This window comes from Micromys minutus (genome assembly GCF_963924665.1).
Source record: "Micromys minutus genome assembly, chromosome: 23".
Classification (NCBI taxonomy): Eukaryota; Metazoa; Chordata; class Mammalia; order Rodentia; family Muridae; genus Micromys; species Micromys minutus.
This window is the reverse complement of record NC_137958.1, coordinates 50,811,460-50,819,660: the sequence shown is the minus strand read 5'-3', so window position 1 is coordinate 50,819,660 and position 8,201 is coordinate 50,811,460.

The window sequence follows — 8,201 nt, the reverse complement described above, 5'->3', positions numbered from 1 at the left end:
GATGATTGAAATTTACATAGAGAATAGCAAGGGTTTGATTTAGATAATGTAGTTTAAATCCAAATCCTTACTCTGTGCCACTTTCTGCAACAGTAACATGCATGGGCATTTGCCTTTCTTGCCTATTTCCTCTCTGCAAGGGGAAATGACAGTGATGTCCAGCTTATGTCTGCTTAAAGACAAAATGGAGAAAAGTTCAGTGCCTTGCACCTAGTGAGACTAGACAATTGCCTCACAATTAATACATGAAGTAGCTCAATTAGGAAGTATTTTTATATAACTTATCATAAAGCTAACAGGCAAGAATATTCTCTGAGATCAGAACTTCTTACAAGGTTAAGAATTCCTAGATTTTAGGTTCTTAGATTTAGGATCAATACTATTATATTTTGGACCACCAGGGGAATTATTAGTAATAATATTATTATAAAGTAATATTATCCTAATAATTGGATTATAATAATCCTTATAAACAATCTCTAGCTATTCTAAGTCACTAATTGTCTTTGTGAGATAATATTTACTTTCATCTCCATAAATGTACTAAACTTGCTACAGAACTAGTAACACCTAATGGTGAGAGAAAGATTTCCTTTGTATATAGATTTCTGGGATTTTTTGTGGACTATTTTAAACATGTCAAAATACAACAGCAGTATGTTAGTGTAAGTGCTTGGGAATCAAACTGACTGGAGTTAAATTCCAATTTGGGCACTCACCAGCTGTGGGTCTTAAATAACTAATCTGTAAAATGTGGGGATGATAGTAATTTTTCCCCATAGTGCTGTGAGAATTAATCTAACCCCATGTAAACCTCTTATGTTTTATTACTTCTCAAGAACAGTGGGTAGTAGTAGCCATTGTTAATTTTTGTTCCATTAATTAATGTTTGTACAGTTGTACAGAATGGAGCTTACCAAAGCTAAGTATGTGAAACTACACATATCCAAATGGTTATAAATAATAATCAGATTTATCTTATAAAATTATAATTTTTAAAAACATAGAAAGTAGAAAGGGAAATAATACCATGGTATTGTTAGAAGTGATTTAAAATTCTATCAGAAAATTAAAGAAATGGAAATTCATCTTTAAGGTGGTATACAGTTCATAATATATTGTAAATTATGTTAAGATACCATTCTTCCTAAATGTGATTTCTAAAATTAACTAAATTTGTTTTTTATGAGAAGAATTAGTTTGGGTTTGAATGTTCTTTTTTTCCTTTAGACAATGTCAGTATTGCATGCAACCAGACATCAGATCTGTAAGGCAAGCTGATACTGATTTTCTCTTTGTCTCATGGGGTGTAAGAAATATAACAGATTACAAAGGTCTGTGTTCTTCTTTGTTTAAAAAAATTGATACATATTAATGTGTGTGTGTGTGTGTGTGTGTGTGTGTGTGTGTGTGTGTGTGTGTATCTGAATTGATAACAATGTATTTTTTGGAAATTATTTTGATTTTTATCAGTAAAATCTGTTCCTTTGTTCACATTGGCTGGACTCTGTTATCATAGGTATGGGGAAGTTAGAAAACTACTGCTTAGCATAAGTTGAAATATACAGAGAAAAGTATCTTAAAATGAGGACTCTATTATTTCACATACATGAGGGAGTTCTGGATATTTTCCATATCATTTTAATGTTTGTTAAGGGGAATTTTCTCATATCCTGTGTCTTCATACTTTCTGTTCTCCTGTTTACTCTCCTTCCTCAATGTAGGTAAACATACTAACTTTTGGGTTGTGATAATTTTGTATCATTGAGTTTTGTCATTTGGACAGTCTGTTTTTTAAATGAAATTTCAGGTTTAGGTGTGTACTACTTACTAGTATTAGCAGCATTTATTTAGGTTTTTTTTTTTTTGTTTTTTTGTTTTTTTTTTTTTTAGTTCTTTCTGGACAAGATAGCTACATTAGCAGTTTCTTTTGAAAGGCATTTTTTCTCTTATGTGAAAATCCTAGATTCCCAAAAAAGTCTTTATTTTTGTCCTAGGTAGTTGTGATTCAGCTCTGAAAGGGATTTTTTTGAATGTGAAAGAATTGATTTTAGCCTAGGGACAACTTGCTCTCTAGTCTATTGTTATTTTGTTTAGCAGGAAAACTTTGTGGGTTATATGTTTCTTTGGTCTGAGCCTCCTGCCCTCTAAGTCTGTGTAGTTTCACTTGAAAATCAATTTTATAACATTGTAGTTGTCTTATAAATTAATACACAGAAGGAAATGATACATTTAAATAATGTTCTTAACCAAATCAAAATCTGCAGGTCTAAAATTCACATTTGATTATATATTAAAAAACAGATTTTCATTGTTATGCATGAATCTCTAATTCATTTCTATTGCTCTTAAATTTAAAAAATGGAGGGTAAACCTATTTTTACCAGAATTATAAAAGTTTGTTTATAGTTTTTGTTTTATTGTCTACTCCTACAATCTGAATTTGGGATCTAAGTTACCTGTTTTTCATTGTGAGCAATCAAAAGCCACAGAAAACTGACTCTGCTGCTTTTAGATTGAGTCAGCTTATCAGAAACGTTACTGGAGCCATGCTTGGTGGCAGCATGCTTTTTATCCTAGCCGGTGAATTTCTGTGAATTCCTGGCCAGCCTGGTCTACATAGAAAATTCCAGAAACCCTGTGTTAAAAACAAAAACGTTAGGTGATGATATATAGTAATGAGTATATTAGCTTATTTAAGATTTAGTGCCTAAGTGATTAAAGAACAGATGTTATACAATTAAAATCTCATGAAAAAAATTTCCATTACACGTTCTTAACATCCTTTTGTACTTAGAGAAACAATTTAATTTTATTTTCACAGAAAAAAAAAAAAAAAAAAAAAAAAAAAAACAGTGGCTCTTACAAGTAACCGAGGCATAGAAAGGGCACCTTTTCATACACAGCTGGAGTGGCAGTATTACCAGAATAAATTCCTGAAAGGAAAAGCAGGTACACATGAGTTCTTTAAAGCCATAGTATTAAGATGGATGGCCTCTGGATGTTGTTGGTGGTGTTGGTGCTTTAAAAGTAAAAGTAGAATTAGAATAATTAGCTCTTTCAAGTTGATAGTTTTAAGGATGCTAGTGACTGTAGAGAGAATATCTTATATATTTTATGGATGTATCACCTTTCAATTAAAAAATAATCTATGGCATATAGGAAAGGGTAGAATAGAAGGTGGGACATCCAGGAGGCAGAAAGAATTCTAGGATAGAGCCAGGTGTGAGAGATTTGCCGTGGTAATTATGAAGAGACAGACACATGGTAAGTGGGCACATGTAGATTTGAGTAAGTGGGTTATAATACATTGCGATTTAGTCAGAGAAGAGCCTAGCTATATAGCCAAGGTATTTATAAATATATTTTGAGTTTGTCTTATTTTTTGGAGCACAGGGCTGGAAGGAAGAACTAGATGACAACTTGAATCAAAACAAAATCTAAAACTGAACAGATAACCAGTGTATAGTTATGATCTCTGGAATTTGATGATGTTTTTCTGGAACTCAATCTACTTTGTATGAATTTATATTGGTAATATAAAGCATGGCTTTTTTCATAGTAACTAGATGAGTTACTAGCCATTTGACATATGTCACAGTGAAGATAATGAAGTTTGTGTTCTTCAGTGTTTTTAAGAATTTAAAGGTAGCCACAGTGGTACCTAATCCCAGCCTTTGGAAGATTGTACCAGGAGAATAGTACTTTCAAGAGAAGGCTACAGAGTAGGGAAACCCAGATTTGAAGAAGGACACAACCTCTATTGGAACCAGAATCTAAATGCCAGGACTATAAAATGCCTCATTTGAGTGAACTTGTTTCTTAGAAGAAATATTTTCATAGCTGTTTTGGAAAACTAGTCTTTTTATAATCATAAGATTTTCATCTGTTTTTACTACCATGCATTACAATTCCAAAAAAGGGGGCAAGTCTTTCTTATTGGTTTCATTATGGAATAAATTATAAAACCACAAATATTTTTTTAAAAACCCATTATTTTAAAAAAACAAAACAAACAACAAAACAACAAAAAGGTTAACCAGAAGAAAGACATATATCACAGTAGAAAGAATCTAACTTTGGTTTTACCCCAGTTACTTCTGTTCCCTGTTTTGTCAGATATAAAACACTGGGATTATTTTACAAAAGATCCTGATGAGGCAAAACAGAGTCTAGTCTAGTCTGGATTTCTTTTCTGGAATTAGTCTTTTTTACTACAATCATCTGCTTACACAGTATACATTGGGAAAGGTAATTGTAGACACACATTTATATTTTATATGTGTATCAGTTTTTTAAGTTTTCTAGGGTTTTTATTAGCTGTTTTCAGAGAATTTTGAGATTCAATTATTTGTGTCAGTAGATCATGGAGTAACTTCCTGAACTTGTTGAGTCTTTGTTTCATTGTCTATGGTTAGTTTCTTAAGCATACTTTTGTATTAGGTTGCTTTTTCTTTCTGTATTTTCTACATTGTATTATTTAAAAGATAAAAACTTAAGTTCTTGAAAGCAAGAAATGTGTGGCTGAAGGAAGTATACAGTACTTGTCACATGTTGAGCAGTAAGAAAATACTTAGTGAACATCTGTCAAAGTAAAAAAAAAAAAAAAAAAAAAAAACAGATGTGTATGTTTGGTAGTGTCTCTAAGTTCCTTTGTTGCTCAGTCTGGTGGGTAGAGTCTACATCAGCTGCTTGTTTTAGCAGTCTGCTTCTAGATTTTGACCTTGGTCAGCACTTGTTCTTTGAAAGAAGCAGGGAACTAATCTTCTTGCTTTCCACCACTGTCTGGCCATACATGGTTTTGCAGAAGAATATTTTCTTTGTTTATCTAATTACCTGCATCTATGTAACCACTAGATTTTTATAATATTTAACATCCTTTTATAATTCATATCTCTTTCATTTTTATTGGGTGGAGCACCAGAAGCCAAATATTAGAGGAAATGTTTAAGTTCTACTTGCTGTTGAAAACTGACAAAACAAGATTTTTCCTTTCCTTAGAAACAGTGGTTATAATACCTTGATACTATATTCTTGTCTTAACTTTATGACATTCATTTTTGTATCTTAAGATTTTTGAACCATTTGGAGCTTGTAAGAATATTTGCTATATATTAAATGACCAGATCATTTTTTTATTAAGTCTATAGCCAAACCTGTGCTTAGAAGTTGTTTTCCCATGCCTTTCTTCTACTTTTCCCAATATCTCATTCTCTGGGTCATTATTAGACATAGCACCAAAATTAAATGTATTAAGAGTCAGTTTAAAAGTTAGCATCTTTAACTTCTACACACTAGCTTTATAAAAATCAAGTATAGGGCTGGAGAGATGCCTCAGCGGTTAAGAGTACTAACTGTTCTACCAGAGATCCTGGGTTCAATTCCCATCAACCACATGGTGGCTCACAACCATCTGTAATGAAATCTGGTGACCTCTCTTCTGGTGTGTCTAAAAACAGCTAGAGTATACTCGTTACAATTTTTTAAAATCAGGTATAATATTTTGACTTTTATTGTTAGATGGGGCATCTTTAGTGTATTTTTGGAAACTAATTTTTTGTTCCTTATATTCAAACATTAGATCAATGTAACCAGGGTGCCTGATTCATCTGTGACTTCCTTTGTGAGCTGTTTCCTGAATCATCTCTTTGATGATTTCATTTGACCTCTGCACATGGTTGGGGCCTTCTACCCCTCCCTGGATTCCCAGGATGCAGATGTTTTCTATCCTGTTAGCAACTTTAGTTTTAATTCCACAGAACAACAGATTAAAAATTGTATTCTCGATGATTTCTTTTCCACAATCTTGTGCCCTGGCCTCTGATTTCTCCAACCATTCCTTCAAATTCTCTCTCCATGTGCCTGTTTCATTTGCTCCCCAGTGAGGACAGTGTATCCCCGAATTTCCATAAATATCACATGGAGTACACTGGTAGAGAACCCCATGCACTCTTCTGTATTGTGGAACAGGTCAGCTAACCCAATGAAGAGGAACACTATGGTGCTGCCTCTCAGGCCAGGGCATTGGGGTTTCATGGACCACACTCAGTGTTTACTTCCAAGATGAACTTAGTGTAATTTCCAAATGAGACTCTTATTTTAAAAGAACTTTAAATATAAAGGTCATGTAACTTCCGTTTAAAGCTTAATTCATGGTTGTAACTTTGGAATCTAGTATATTGTGGCCCTTGTCTTTGTTTAGTGGCATACTCTGTTGGTCTGTTATTGACAACCCTTAAATTCTTACAGATTAGATAGTTGACTGTTGCAGAAACACTGGATAATTTGCTCAATTTCTGTCTTGAGTTTTTAAGAATGTGACACATACTTACATTTTACCAGAAGTCATAGCTGTGGGTGCTACAATCTGAAAATATTTATACAGGTTGTATATTAGGTAAAGATGTTGATGGTTATTGGTCAAATAAGGAACAGTTATTGTTCTGGTTTGTCTGGTGCTGCTTGTATTTAAATTGAACCCACATACCAGCTTCCAAGTATTTCAAAGGTTGCCACTGAAGAGCAGATCCACAAATACACCAGGTGATGCGGTGTCAACCTTGTTAAGAGATATTAAGGAATAGTTATTGTTGGTTCCTGTTATTTTTGTTGTTAGAGGTAGAATTATATTTTGGATTTGTTGCAAGAAGATTATTTTCTTGCTTTTCCTAGGATGTAGTTTCCCTCCTTGTGTTGGAGTTTTCCATCAATTATCCTTTGTAGGGGTGGGTTTGTGAGAAGTCGGGTGTAATTCTAATCATTCTGCCTTTATATGTTACTTGTCCTTTTTCCCTTACTGCGTTTAGTATTCTTTCTTTGTTTTGAACATTCGATGTTTTGACTATTATGTGTCAGGAGAAATTTCTTTTCTGGTCCAATCTATTTGGAGTTCTGTAGGCTTCTTTTATGTTCTTCGGCACCTCTTTCTTTAGGTTAGGGAAGTTTTCTTCTATGATTTAGTTGATGACATTTAGTAGGCCTTTTAATAGGGAGTCTTCACTCTCTTCTACATTTATTATCCTTAAGTTTGCTCTTCTCATTGTGTCCTGGATATCCTGGATATTTGGAGTTAGGAGCTTTTTGATGTTTGCATTTTCTCAGACTGGTGTGTCAATGTTTTCTGTGGTATCTTCTGCCCCTGAGATTCTCTCTTCCATCTCTTGTATTCTGTTGGTGATGTTTGCATCTATGACTCCTGATCTCTTTCCTAGGTTTTCTATCTCCAGGGTTGTCTCCTTTTGTGATTTCTTTATTGTTTCTATTTCCATTTGCAATTCTTTCACCTCTTTGTTTGTATTTTCCTAGATCTCTTTAAGTGATGTTTGTGTTTCCTCTTTAAGGGCTTCTACTTGTTTACATGTGTTCTCCTGTATTTCATTAAGAGAGTTATTCATGTGCTTCTCGAGGACTTCATTATCATTGTAAAGTATAATTTTAAGTCAAAATCTTGTTTTTTCTGGTGTGTTGGAATATCCACTACTTGTTGTTGTGGGAGAACTGAGTTCTGACATTGCCAGGTTGTCTAGTTCTATTTTGGAACTGATTTACATCACTTCAGGAACAATGGATGTCATAACTTTCTTCTATTTGCTCTTAAACTTTTCAAAGAAAACAGAACAATTCATTGTAGCTGAATGAAAAGTTCCTTAACTAAGACACTACTGAAGACAAACTACAATGTGCTTACCAAGGTGTTCCTCACTGTGTCAATAAACAGGTGATTTTTCTCTAATGATAATCTATATAAAGTTAGCATTAAACACCCCCAGTAAAAAAGGTGCCTCTAAGAAGAAAACAAAAACATTTTTTCTCAATTAACATTATGTTCAAAATGCATTAAACAAGTTCTTCTTTGTAACTGATTTACTTTAGTTCAGAAACAAGAGAAGTCATTACTTTCTTGTGGATGATCTAACCCAAAATGTAACACAAAATCTAACCTCTAACCCTAACCCTATTACACCCCTAACCCTAACCCTAACCCTGATAGACCCTAACCCTAAACCTAAACCCCCTAATCCTAATCTAACCCTAACCCTAATCTACCCCTAACCCTGTTCCTAATCCTAACCCTAAACATGACCCTAACAACTAGCACTTTCTAGTTCCTAGTTCTTTTATCTGCACTTACTGTTCAAACTCATCCTTCTCCAAACATTGCACCTAGCAACCTCACACGTTCCCACCTACAACTAATCTTT